This window comes from Berghia stephanieae, chromosome 6 (genome assembly GCF_034508935.2).
Source record: "Berghia stephanieae isolate SIO BIC M18660-M18661 chromosome 6, UCSD_Bste_1.3, whole genome shotgun sequence".
NCBI classification, from domain to species: Eukaryota; Metazoa; Mollusca; class Gastropoda; order Nudibranchia; family Aeolidiidae; genus Berghia; species Berghia stephanieae.
In genome coordinates, this window is record NC_088365.1 from 4404794 (window position 1) to 4418646 (window position 13853).

Below are 13853 nucleotides of genomic sequence, written 5' to 3' on the forward strand. Positions count from 1 at the left end.
TTCATAAAAGCGTGACAAAAGTAGTTAAGCTATACTAATTTTCTGATATATCTGCGTGGGTGCTTGTTTGTGTGTGTGTGTGTGTGTGTGTGTGTGTGTGTGTGTGTGTATGTGAGAGAGAGAGAGAGAGCGAGAGTGCATGGTTGTCTTTGTTGTGATGTATACAAGGAACGAAGATGACGTCACTCAGCTCCTTATTATCTCAGACAGTATCAATGAGACTGTAAACGTTCAATGTAACACATACACACACACAGTTTTGTGTTGGTACATTAAATCCGGCTGGTGGATGTTGTGAGTATATTTCACCCAAACGCATAGCATCAATACAAGTTTTGCGGATGTGTAAGTAGTGCGTATGTGTGTAAATGTGCGTATGTGTATGAAAGTGTGTGTTGATGAAGGATGTTCAGATTATGTGAAGAGACTTTAAACCAGGATGTGTTGTTTGGGGATTCAGCGCGGAGCCTTGTTGTAAGTATCTGTGTGTGTGTGTGTTGTTGTTGTGTGTGTATGCGTGTGTGTATGAGTGTGGTTATACGTATGTGTAAAAGTGAGTGTTAGCACCGTAAACACTCACTGGCTACCTAATTTCGCTGCCACCACCTAAACTACTCACCATTATTAACTTTGTGTGCGTGAGAGAGAGTCTGCATCATGGAATCCCTCCGTCTGATGCATGAGATACCGAGACAGATAATATAATTATTATAATAACAGATAGGGGAGGGCATCCGGGTCACCAAAAGGTCACCGATGCTTTAGGTTTTGAGAAGTCAGGTCATCGACGACTGAGAATTTCCCGACCTCCACTTAGTTCTCGATGCTTTTCTCGTCTCGAGAATCTTGGTCATCGACGCTTCTCGTATTGAGTCCCGAGTCCCGAGTCTCGAGACTTTTTAATTCAGAAAAGTGAGTGGAGCAGGCACTTATGAGGTGAGAGCGTGGCTCTACCGTGTGAGCTATCCACGAACACAAAAAATATTCGTTTCAAACCCAAAGTCATTTCTAGATCCCTCTCTCACCCACTTCTTGAGATCGCCGATTCGTTCACCACCATCGCGAAGAAATTTTGACCAGCAGTTAAGCTTAATAGCCAATAATATTGGGTTTGAAACGAATATTTTTTGTGTTCGTGGATAGCTCACACGGTAGAGCCACGCTCTCACCTGCCAGGCGGAGTTGTCGTACCAATAAGGTCGCAGGTTCGAACCCCACCACCGCCGCGAAAAAAAAATTTTTATTCTCTATTGTCTTCTGGCACTTTTCTACTCACTTCATATCTTGTTGTGAGTCTCGAGACTATACTGCGCGAGCGACGCACGCGTTACTAACAATGTGTACTATCTGCATTGTTCACCCCTCTCTCGTCGGCGATGATTCCAGCGAAACTCGAGACTTTTTTGCGTCTCGATGCTTTTTTGAGTCTCGAGACTCAAAAAAGTCTCGAGCATCGCTCAAGTCATCGGTGCTTTCATTCAATACCTAGTCATTGGTATTGGGTATTGACGTTATATCATATTTTAAACAGCTCACAAAACACAAACGTCGTAAATAGATCAAAATAGTTATAGGTATCAATGTTTTATTATTATACAATGTGAATTTATTTAATGTATTTTAAGTTTTAATACAAAAAAGCCATCCAAAGCTCAGTTGAAGTGCTACTTCTCGGGAATTCCCGACTTTTCCTTGGTCATCGAGTTCGGGAAGTTTTGAGAGTTGGTGGCCGATGACTTGAGGTATCATCGAGACTTCCGCTCGACACTAATAACAGACGAAACAGTCATCGTACCATCAGGGCGAGAATCTGACAATTATTTTTAATAAGGAAGTGGCTATCCAGTAATAGTGCTGGCCTTTTAATAATTGGAGCATAGGGCAGGGGCATATGCTATCTATAGATAGAATGAAGTTGACGTCATTCGGGTCTTTGTTATTGTTTTTGGCCATCTACGTTTATGAGTAATTCTCACTTAACTGTATTATCCAGACTATAAAAGTTCATGGTTACACAGAGTTTTGTGTGTTTGTCCGTTATACTTCCGGGTGGCAATGTTGTGAGCTTCTTAGCCAAGCGCATACTATCTATAGATTGCTATGGCAGGGGGCTTATTGCAATGGTCGTAGAACTTGGGAATAGACACTTAGATAACCACGCCTCTCGGACAATCGTCATGCATAATGTAAACAATGGCAGTGATTTGTAAGCATAGCAAACTACACATTATGTTTTACTATCAATAGTATACGTCTAAGTAAAATACCCACTCCTCTACCGCTTGATCAATAGATAGTTCGAAGATGACGTCACTCACGTCTTTGTTATTGTTTTTTGTCATCCGCGTCAATGAGTAATGCTCACTGAACTATATTTACCCCACTATAAACGTTTATGGATACACACAGTTTTGTGTGTTGGTGCATTATACTTCCGGATGGCAATGTTATGAGCGTTCCGGCCAAGCTCATACTATCTATAGAACCAACATAGAAAACTACGTAGAAACGTGAACGTTCAGTGTATGATTATGATTGAGAAAATCGTGTGATAACTATCTAGACACCCATTTGGTGGTATAAAAACAATAACTATGATCAAATAGAGGTCAATTTCAGTCATGTTGTTTATAAACAAAAAAATAGATTTGTCCGAGTGTAAGAGAGTATGCTTATGCAAGAAGTTTACGCAAGGATTTGTAGAAAAACATGGCAATAAAACTTGACAAATATTATTAGAAAGAACCATTTTGGTAGCTGTAGGATATTGGATTCAATAGTCTGATGTCACGCGGCCCGGCAACGGTGGCCATCTTGGTTCTAAACAAAGAAAATCATTACTTTTTATTCTTCATGCTGGCTAGAACTTTTCATATGTCTTGTGTTCAGAATGTGTAAAAGTCAAAACATGATCAAATTTATGTGGTTTTTTTTCCCTCTGGATACGCTTTTATGCTCGCCGGAGAAATATTTCATACGGGCGTCCGCCATTGTTCCGATAGTTTAGAGCCAGTGTTACTAAGTTACCATGCGTATTAGGAATGAAGTGACGTTACGACCGTTGAAGCGTATTGCATTTATTCTCAGTTGTTGTCCATTGATTAAGGAGATAAGTATAAAACTCAGAGAATAACAGCAACAGATTGATACTATCTTATTTTGGTCAATATTTATTGGGTCTAGGACAGTTTAACGTCCAAGTTAATGGACTGGTCATTGTGTTAAATACTAGAATATCACCCTCTTGACTGGTGTTAGTCAAGGGTTTCTATCATTTGTGACCCTTCGTCTCGAAACGGTATTATGTCGAGATGAATTGGACCCCGAAAAGTGACTTTAGAATTAAATTGATAGTAAATACCAATTTTTGAGCTTTTGCATTGTGAGAAATTGTCTTCATTCTGTAAACATAACAAATCGAAACAAACCCCAAGTTTCATGTTTTTGTCAATAAATTCATTTTGCACCCGAGTCCTCCCGACATAATACCGTTTAGAGATGGTGGGTCACATTTGGGTGTACGGTATTTATTATTTGGTCGTACGGCTTTGATTATTTGGGCGTATTGTGATAGGGTATAAAACAGAGAGTTTCTGATCAAACGGAATTCTACATTCTATTCGATTCCAGATTCTATTCTAGATTCTACTATTCTAAACAAACAATTTTTAAACAATTGAGCTTTATATAGCGCAATATCCACTAAACGTACTCAAAGCGCTTTACAAGGGGTCTCTGGTCAACAGCAACATTTAACATGTAGGACCTGTTAGGCGATATTACAAATTTTTCGGACAAAGGCAACGCTGTTAACGGCCAGGTACTCATTTTACACCTGAGTGCGGTGAGAGAATGTGAGTAAAGAGCCTTTTCCAAGGACAACTATGCGCCGAGCGCGAGACTCGAACCCAGGACCTTCCGATCCGAAAGCGAGTGTCATACCACTAGACCACATAGCCGCACAGCCTATTCGATTCTATTCTACTTTTTGCATTATGCTGCAAGTTCTAACATCCTACTAAGAACCTTTATTTTTCGGACTTAGAAATATTCCACGTATATTGAAAATGGTTACATAGGCAAAGTTGACTCAACATTTGGATTGATTTTATGGATTTGAAATTTATGAAACTGATTGAATTATGACGCTATCCTTGGAAAAGGCTCTTTACTCACATTCTCTCACCGTAATCATGTGTAAAATGAGCACCTGGCCATTAACAGCGTTGTCTTTGTCCGAAAAATTGTAATATCGCCTGATAGGCGTCATGTCCGGTCCTACATGTTAAATGTTGCTGTTGAACAGGGGCTCCTAGTAAAGCGCTTTGAGCACATTTAGTGGATATTGCGCTATATAAAGCTCAATTTTTTTTTAATTTTTAGCCTTAAAACCTACATATGTGTGCTGCAATGCCACACGAGCACGTGTTAAAGTGTGTCACAAATTCCATGTTTTGATTGGTCAAAAATCTGCAGGTTAATTGTGGTCCTGTTTTTTTAACTTTTTATAATAATATACCAAATCCCTTAAGCGGGTGGTGTCGTGGCTGAGTAGTTTAATTAAGTAACTGAACTGTGATCCAAAAGGTCCCTGGTTTGATCCCAGCTTCAGACAATTTGGGGGTTTTCATTGGAAAAAATTATTAACCCTCAGTTTGCTCACTGTGGACAGTATGGGTGATTTCTGTTGACATCAAATGTTTTTGTTTATGTTTTTAGTTTGCCGTTGTTTTATATTTCGGGGTTTTGTTTTGTTTTGTTTTGTTGTATTTTTGTGTGGGGGGGGGGCGTTGTTGTTGTTTGTTTTGTTGTTTGTGTGCTGTTTTTTTTTTTGTGGGTTTTTTGTTTTTTGTTTGTTTTGTTTTTGGGTTGTTGTTTTTTTTTTTTTTTTTTTTTTTTTTTTTTTGTTTTTGTTTTTTTTTTTAAATTTATTTTAGGATGAATAGATAGTCTATATTTTACGTATCTATGAATTAAATACTCATTATTCCTTCATTGAATGCCTAGAAATAATGAATAATTCCGATGAAACAGTACAAGACCACCACAATTAACCTGCAGATTTTTGACCAATCAAAACATGGAATTTGTGACACACCTTAACACGTGCTCGTGTGGGATAGTTGCACTTTGGGCCTTTGTTACGCATGAGCGCATAATCGATGGATAAGAACTTCTAATACTAATAGTATCACAGCATGCTGTTGTCGGTTGAAAACCCAGAGAAGATTTTACCCTGGATCAATGTTATCTATACACATGCCGACTCGCCGGGGATCTGGCGTGGAAACTAGAAGGCCCACAAGTCTCATTATAGAACTTTAACTCTCTCTCTCTCTCTCTCTCTCTCTCTCTCTCTCTCTCTCTCTCTCTCTCTCTCTCTCTCTTTCTTTCTTTCTTTCTTTCTCTCTCTCTCTCTTTGTCTCTCTCTCTTTCTCTCTCTCTTTCTCTCTCTCTTTCTCTCTCTCTCTTTCTCTCTCTCTTTCTCTCTCTCTCTTTCTCTCTCTCTTTCTCTCTCTCTCTCTCTTTCTCTCTCTCTCTCTCTCTCTCTCTATCTATCTATCTATCTATCTATCTTTCTATCTATCTCTTTCTCTCTTATGGGCACATATTAATATATGGTACAGTCATTAATGGTAAACTGATTGCTATGCCCGGGAGTGAGAATAATAATCTAGTTTCAAGCACATGTGGGCATGGTTACAGTTAATAATGAAAGGCAGATGGGCAGCATTGGATGGAGAGATCTGTTTAATATCCCTGTATGATAACGTTAACCCTCTCCTTACCAACCATCAAATATTAACCCCCAGTTTGCTCACTGTGTACAGTATGGGTGATTTCTGTTGACATCAGATGTTTTTGTTTACGTTTTTAACAGAATAGTTTTGCTAGTTTATAGCAAAATCGTCACATTCGTTACGATGAAACCAACACTTTTCTCATTCAGATTTCTTTTGTACATCACGAAATTTGAAGAATATTTTAGTTTTATGCGGCTATGTGGTCTAGTGGTATGACACTCGCTTTCAGATCGTAAGGGCCTGGATTCGAGCCTCGCGCCGGCGCATAGTTGACTCCTTGGAAAAGGCTCTTTACTCGCATTCTCTCACCGTCCTCAGGTGTAAAATGAGTACCTGGCCGTTAACAGCGTTTTCTTTGTTCGAAAAATTGTAATATCGCCAAACAGGCGTCATGTCCCGTCCTACATGTTAAATGTTGCTGTTGACGAGGGACCCCTTGTAAAGCGCTTTGAGCACATTTAGTGGATATTCCGCTATATAAAGGTCAATTTAAAGCTCAATTTAAATTTATCTCAGAAAAATGTAAACAATGGTGGGGTAAAAGTCTAATCCTGAGATAGTCGATGTTAGGGTTGAGTGAGTTAATGCGTGACCGACCCATCTCCATTTTCTTTTGCTTAATTGTTTTAGACTAGTAAACCCGACGTGCACTTATTTTCAGGTCTGATTACTGTGACGAGCGATTTTCACGTCCACGCGTCTACTTCAAAACCCCTTCAAAATTTTAGTGGACAACAATATTTGCAAAAGGAAATTAACACCGTGATTTAAAATACTCAGAACATGAACAGTTTTTATTCTACAATTAAGCTAATATCAACATGCCTTACCTTACCGGACTTCTGTCTCCCTTCAGAGGTTAAATGTCACGGAACGTCATTCTTCACGCTCAAGGGCCATTACCGAGCAGTCAATTATCTTTTTGCCAATTGTTGCCTCCATATTTCCTATCCAGGACTTGCTTGGTTTGCCCTGTGCCTTTCTGCCAGCTATTTTTTCTTCTAGCTTTGATTTTTGGATGGTGTTGTGTCTCCAGATGTGTCCATAATAAGTCAGTTTTCCCATTTTAACTTCTGCCAACAGTTTTCTGGACTTTTGGCCTGCATCAATAAGAACCAGAATGTTTGATTTCTTTCTAGCCCGTGGTACTCTCAGAATTCTTCGGTATACCCACATCTCAAAGGATCAATTTTTCTTTCTATTTTCTCTATCAACATACACTTTTCTCAATGTTGCTTAAGGGATTTCTCCCATTATTAACGGAACTCTATCTAGTACAACTCGCTTTACACTTAAGGCTTATTCACCTGCCCAATTGTCTGTCCATTGTCTGCATATCCCTGCTAATTATCCTTTCTCCAAGTCTATATCAAATCGTCCTATTCTAGTTTGGCGTCTACCCAGTTGTCAATCAAAGACATCTGAACATCATTGGCCATCTAAATATGACCATTCTTTCTGATTGGTTATCTCCATAATTGTTGGCTTGGCCTTATTTTATAAAATCACATTCATCTCACAACTGAGTCACTCACACACTAAGCAAGAAATTCAAGAAAGAAGAATCATTTCTCCAATTTCAAACTTGAAAAAAGTTCAAATTATTCAAAATCATCAAAAACATTACAAACAACCCCTGTAAACAGGAATTGCCAACCAACTCTCCAACTGATCTCCCAAGTTGTTTGTCAGATTGTCTTCAAGAAAAAAAATTAAAAAACATACGAGAACAACTCGACACCCTTGGACATTCATCCCGACAGGACATTGACTATCCTCCAGATTGTGAAAACCATGATACAGATATGGAAACTTTTAATTTCTTTGAACCCGCATCTGAGCAGGAATCTTTATAATCATAAACTCTTCACCAACCAAAACGTGTTATTTAGACCCTGTCCCTACATGGATTGTTAAAGCATGTGTCAGAGATCCCGTTACACCCATACATTTTATTGTGAACAAAGTATGTCGTCATCGGTCGTACCAGAAAGTTTTAAGCAAGCATTGGGGATAAATTTAGATTAAAAAAAAACAATTACAAAATTATAGACCCGTTTCGAATCTCTGCTTTCTTTCTAAAATCATTAAAACAAATGTATCCAAAAGAGTACAAACATTCTTAAAACAAAACGAGCTTTACTGTAATTTACAATCTGCAGACTGAGCCACAGTACAGAAAGTGCTCTTATTAGAGTTCACAATGATATTGTTAACTATGCCCAAGATAAATAAAAATCAGTATTGCTAATTTTGCTTGACCTGAGCGCTGCTTTTGATATGATCGATCATGACATTTTATTGCATCAACTTAATAATGTTTTTAGATTCAATGTTCTGAATTGGTTCCGGTCCTATCTCTCCAACAGGGGTCAAACAGTAATACTCAATTATACTCTGGTGTAACTGAGTTGAAATATGGAATTCCGCAAGGATCAGTTCTTTGACCTCTACTTTTTACTCTTTATACACACACAGCCTCTCGGGAAAACAATTCATTCTTTTTCAGTCGACTTCCATATGTATGCCGATGACACAGAGCTTTATCTTTACCTTTATCTGAGGATGATGAAGTTAGTGTGTCGCAGAAGGTTGAAGTTTGTATCGATGAAATTCAAAATTGGATGGATATAAACAAAATGAAATTGAATGAAGAAAAAACCGAGGTGCTGTGTATAAAGAACAAATCTTGCAGAACTAGTATTAATATAGATAAAATTGATGTAGCAGGTTGCAAAGTTTCTATTTCTAATTCCTATGTTCGCAATCTGGGTGCATTTTTTTTAAAATAACAATATGTCCATGAATAATCATATCACCAAAATTATTCAAAACTGTCACTACCATCTTAAATACATTGGTCGTATTAGGTCTTTCATTGACACTGAAATCACTAAAACGCTTGTCACGTCTTTCATTCTTAGTAGACTTGACTACTGCAATGCGTTGCTCATTGGTTTTCACAATTACAATATTCAAAGATCGCAGAATGTTCAGGACAGGGCGGCTAGATTGGTGATGTTATCAAAACGTGACGATCCTATCTCCCATGTTCTGGAAGTTCTTCATTGGCTGCCGGTGAAGCAGCGCATTGAGTCCAAGATTTTATGTATTTGTTATAGCTGCTTTCATGGCCTGTCACCACCCTATCTAAATGATCTAGTATCTCATTATACACCTTGAAGATCGCTAAGATATAATAGTATGCTTCTTTTGACAGAGGTACCCTTTAACTCTTTGTTTCACAACAAATCCTTCAGAGTAATTGTGCCCAGATTGTGGAAATTCCTTTCTTATAATACTAAGAAAGGTGAAAAATAAGAAAACTTTTTTTTTAATTGCAAACCGAATTATTTAGAAGAGCGTTTTTCGAAAATTTAGTCTATATGCTTTATGTTTTAATTTAGGGTATCTAGTAATAATGTGTATGTAAAGAGTTTGCATATGTGGACGTGGAGAAGTTTCCGTATGTGGGTGTACAGTCTATGTGTGTAAGCATGTAAGTGTGAATGCTAGTTTATATAGTCTGAGTGATTGGAAAGCGCCATAGAGTAGAGTAATGGGCGATATATAAGTATATTATTATTACCATTATTATTATTATTATTACTATTATTATTATTATTATTATTATTGTTATTATTATTATTATTATTATTATTATTATTATTATTATTATTATTATTATTATTATTATTATTATTATTATTATAAATAAATAAATAAATTAATTAATTAATTAGATCCAATCAATTAAAGCCATTCTTCGTGAGATTAAACCAATACAGGAATAATAATTAGATTGTCAATTATATATCCTCCATAATTTTTCATTCTATCTTCCACTTATTCTCCCTATCATTTCCTGTAACAATCTAATTAAACTTTATGTATCGAATTGTCATTATTGTATTGGGCGTTACTATTGTCTTAAATCACTTGTTATTAATACAATTAGTTATAAGGGGCCGTAAGGCTATTCTTAATCACCCCTAGATTAAACCTGAGCCGTTTCTGGTGTAAGTTGAGTGGTGCATCTGGTAATTAGAGCATAGCGCGCATAATACTAGGTTCGAATCCAGACCATTGAGCTTATCGTTAGGACTCGAACCCACAATAAAACCACAAAACCCCGCCAAAAACCCAATTTATTGTGGTTGTAATGAACATCCCCTCCAAAAAACTGGCGCAAAATACTTTCCATTACAACAATGTCAAACTAGGTTCATAATTTTATTTCGGATGACAGGCAGAACATAAAAGCGTTTTGAGGTAATGGGTCATATTATTATATTTGTATGATAAATTAAATGTGTTAGTGATTCAACGTGTGAAAGTGGGTATGGACGTAGCTATCGTTATGTTATAGCATGTCACTGAACTCCAAAAGGACTGGCAGTTTGACGTCATTATTTGGTTTTTGCACCACTTAGTGAGTTGTCGTTCGGAAACAAATCTTATATCATTGGTTGAACTATTGAATACAACTCACGATTTGTTTTCTTTTGTGGCAAAAGACTGGCATTTTGACGTCATTTTTTGGTCAGTCTCAGGCCATAACATTACGAAGGCCACGGTATGGACCACAGATGAAATTTTCCATCCTCTTCGAGTAAAGAAGTAAACGTCGAGTACACTTCAACATGATAGCGTTTTGAGGAGGTGGGTCACATATTATTGTCATAAATGCTGCCGTTGTTTTTAAAAACACAGTATATGCAACGTTAACTCACTCAATCCCAGAGAAAATTCCTAATTGGAAAATATTGTATTAAAAATAAGCATGTGTCTAAATAGTTTTATTCAGCTATCATTAACGTGTAAAAACTAAAAATATTAGCTTTGATACTACGCCTATAATTTGTCTTAGAAAAATGTAATAAATAGGCATGGGGTAAAGGTAACCCGGGTAAATGGAAGTGATTATTCAGTATCAGATACTGAATAGTGCTTTGCCACTATTCAGTATCCATAAGGAACTCTTTTTTATAGAGAGAGTGAAAAGTGCGACAATCTCGGTTGAACTGCTGACCTACTTCCAGATTGAACACGTGCAGTAACTGACAGCCCGATTCAAAGTTGTAAAAATATTTTGATCGAATTTTTTAAATTTCTGCTACCGTGCAATTAACATAGTTCAAAATATCAAAATAAGAGAGGCAGTCAAATACATTTTTTAATGTCTGAATAGACATGATTAAATGTCTCTAAAAATTCAGTGACACCATGGCATGGTGGATTTAAGCTGTTTGGCTCTGAGCTTAAGGTTCGAGAGTTCAAATCCCGGTAAGGGTAACTTTGTTTTTTTGTTTTTTTTCCCCAATATTTTTTAAAAATTCCTTCTGTCTATTTATATTTTTTAAACTTTTGTTTTAATAATTTTATTTGCTTGAAATATACTTTAATGTTGATATTATACTATTGTTCTTTTATTATTATTATTATTGTTATTATTATTATTATTATTATTATTATTATTATTATTATTATTATTATTATTATTATTATTATTATTATTATTATTATTATTATTATTATTATTATTATTATTATTATTATTATTATTATTATTATTTCTACTTACTTACTATTATTATTATCGTTGTTGTTGTAATCGTCATCATCGTCATTATTATGATTATGGTTATGATTTTTTTTTAAATCAAGTAGTAATTTAATCAGTTATCGATTTATTACGAATATCTTTTATGTGTTATCATCGCGTTGTTGTTTTTCATTATTGTGCTCTTCTATTGTTTATTACTTTTTAAAACCTTGCTTTTTTCTGTTGTTGTTGTTCTCCTTGTTGTTGTTGTTTGTTTGTTTGTTTTGTCATCTAAGACAAACCCGATTCATTATAAATTCATTTTTAATTGAGCGATGTACTTCCGAGAATTACTTGCCGTATTATATTGAAATTTACATGACAATAATAATAATAATAATAATAATAATAATAATAAGAAGAAGAAGAAGAAGAAGAAGAAGAAGAAGAAGAAGAAGAAGAAGAAGAATAATAATAATAATAATAATAATAATAATAATAATAATAATAATAATAATAATAATAATAATAATAATAATTTAAATAGATACTGAATATTAGACTACAATTGACATCTATTTACTGAATACACGTGGTATTTTTATGGATGTTTCTTTTTTTACGAAACCTGCCAAAACACGCCGAAACCCGACAAAGTTATGGGAAGTAGGCAGCAGTGGGGAGTGAACCTGGGACTCAGGGAAGTGTACACCAATGGGGAGTGAACCTGGGACTGGGTTTCGTTTTTAAAAAAAGCAATTACTTTTTTACGAAACCCGCCAATATCCAACAAAGTTATGGAAAGAAAGTAACAGTGGGGGAGTGAACCCGAGACTATGGTTTTTCGCGGGTTTTGGCGGGTTTCGTAAAAAAGTAATTGCTTCATTCTCGTCTGGTACCCAACTCCCATAGTTCGGCTTCATTTCCCACTGGTATCCATCTTCCATAGTCCCAGGTTCATTTCCACTGATTTCCTCTTTTCACAGTCCCAGGTTCACTCCCAACCGGTGTGCACTTCCCTGAGTCCCAGTTCATTGCCCAATGGTGCCCACTTCCCATAACTTTTGACAATTTCGATAGGTTTCGAAATAAAAGTACATTCTGAGCTCACTGTCCACTGGTATCAGCCTCTCGCAGTCCCGGGTTCAATCCTCATCGGTGTCCAAATCCCAGATTCACTCCCCACTGCTGCCTGCTTCCCATAACTTTGTCGGCTTTTGGCGGGTTTATTGCTTTTTTACAAAACCCAGAGTCCCAGGTTCACTCCCCACTGGTGTACACTTCCCTGAATCTCAGGTTCATCCCCCTCCTCCCCCCCCCCCCCCTACACACACACGCACACACACACACGCTTTTGCCTACCTCCCATAACTTTGTCGGATATTGCCAGGTGTCGTCGGTTTCGTAAAAAAGTAATTGCTTTTTATTACGAAACCCGCCGAAACCCAGTCCCAGGTTCACTCCCCACTGGTGTACACTTCTCTGAGTCCCATATTCACTCCCACAGCTGCACTCTTCCCATAACTTTGTCAGGTTTCGGAAAAAAAACACCGTATTATAGTGCAAAACCACTATTCAGTGTCAGATACTGAATAGTGCAAAACCACTATTCAGTATCAGATACTGAATAGTGCAAAACCACTATTCAGTATCAGATACTGAATAGTGCTAGCCAACATGAATATAGGGAATGAGATTAGCGGAAGAGTAGCGTCCCTTGATTGGACGTCACCCATAGTCTGTGACGTCACCGGTGGAAAAGTTATTAGAGAGAGAACGTCTTGTTGGTTTGGCGCATGCGTCTCTCGTCCTCGCTTCCGATGAAAGCGGCTTGAGACACTTCAAAACCAAATTGACGTTCTCTCTGTAAGGTGACGTCCAATCAAGGGACGCTACTCTTCCGCTAATCTCATTCCCTATAGTCGGTGTTCGGGTTGAATGAGTTAATCAGTTAACACATACTGTGTACTTTAATAAAACGGCAGGAATGTGTTAAGCGATTCAACGTGTCAAAGTGAAGGGCTGGTGGTTAGTGGTTAGATACTATCAATTAATTGAAAAGGATTGGGAAGTAGTTTGCTGGTAATCAGCTGGAATAGACGTGGAGGGAGAAGAAAGAGAAGTCGAGTTGTAAGAAGAGTGGGGTTGAGAGGATGGAAATCAAAGAGACGAGGAGGAGGAGGAGGCGGAGGACGATGAGGAGGAGGAGATTGAGAAAGAGAAGGATGATGAGGAGGAGAGGAGAAAGAGAAGGATGATGATGATGGCGAGGAGGAGGAGGAGGAGGAGGAGGGGAGGGCGATGAGGAGGAGGAGGCGGAGGTGGAGGAGGAGATGGAGAAAGAGAAGGATGATGAGGAGAAGAGGAGAAAGAGAAGGATGATGTGATAATGATGATGATGATGATGATGAAGAGGAGGAGGAGGAGGAGGAGGAGGAGGAGAACAAGAGTGAGAAGAAGGAGGAGGGAGTGAGGAGGAGAAAAACGGGGAAGAAGAAGAAGAA